The sequence below is a fragment of the Octopus bimaculoides genome, chromosome 1 (genome assembly GCF_001194135.2).
Source record: "Octopus bimaculoides isolate UCB-OBI-ISO-001 chromosome 1, ASM119413v2, whole genome shotgun sequence".
Taxonomy (NCBI): Eukaryota; Metazoa; Mollusca; class Cephalopoda; order Octopoda; family Octopodidae; genus Octopus; species Octopus bimaculoides.
This window is the reverse complement of record NC_068981.1, coordinates 71,917,371-71,918,337: the sequence shown is the minus strand read 5'-3', so window position 1 is coordinate 71,918,337 and position 967 is coordinate 71,917,371. Positions and strand designations below refer to the sequence as shown.

General features: G+C 30.0%; 1 protein-coding gene across 6 annotated transcripts in view; it reads left to right on the top strand.

Annotated features, from left to right (window-relative positions):
• LOC106879036 (uncharacterized) overlaps positions 1 to 967 on the top strand; it is a 231,431-nt gene that overhangs the window by 115,160 nt on the left and 115,304 nt on the right. The gene's annotated exons all lie outside the window — the stretch shown is intronic.

Genomic DNA, 967 nt, shown 5'->3' with positions numbered 1-967 from the left:
GCTTTATATCAGTGTATAATTGACAGTGTCAATTATACACTGATATAAAGCTTGAAACACGTGTACCGCAGAATCCTTTGTGTTTTTGTTGTTATTTTTTGCATTTACAATTTATATATATATATATATATATATATATATATACATACAATTTTTCTTGTATATTATCTGTATATTTAACAAATATGAATTACATCATATTATGCTTAATATGTATCTTTAATTATACATGTATGCATGTAAAATGAATTTTTATAATGTTTCTATGATTATTAACACCAATTTAGAACAGAGTGGATAAGATACATGGTATATCATTGGCCATGAGCCCATATCTAGTCCAGAAGTGCTGCAGTTTGTTACTGAGTAAAATAATTTGTTTTAGCTCAGTTTGTTGGAAAGTATAAAGAATGAGATCTTAGTGGTAGGTTACAGGTATAGCTAGATATTTCACAAGCATTTTAAAACTTAAAATTCTAAATTGTAATCCTTCAACCAGAACAATTGAAATGAGAATAAGTAGAACTAGACAATTTGAAAAACTAAACTAAAATTGTCTAAAGTACCCTGATATATTGTCATCATTTTAAAGTCAACTTTTCCATGCTTTCATGGAGCAGAAGGAATCTTTTAAAGTAGATTTTCTACAGCCAGATGCTTTTCTTGTTGCCAACCCTCACTTGTTTCCAAGCAATGTAATATTTTCCTATGGTTGTACATTTTCATGGAAGATTGGAAGATTAGAGATGAATGATACAGTTTGTATAACAATGATAGCTATTTACAAGTATCAAGACAAGGAGACAGAAACAGCCACATACACACATATATACAGACATAGATAGATAGATGGATAGATATCTTTTTATTATAGCCACACAGGGCTAAATACAGAAAATGGACAAATTACAAAGTAGAGCTTGGGGGGGGGGATAATTTGGATCAAAAGGGATCGCGGGAAGAAAAA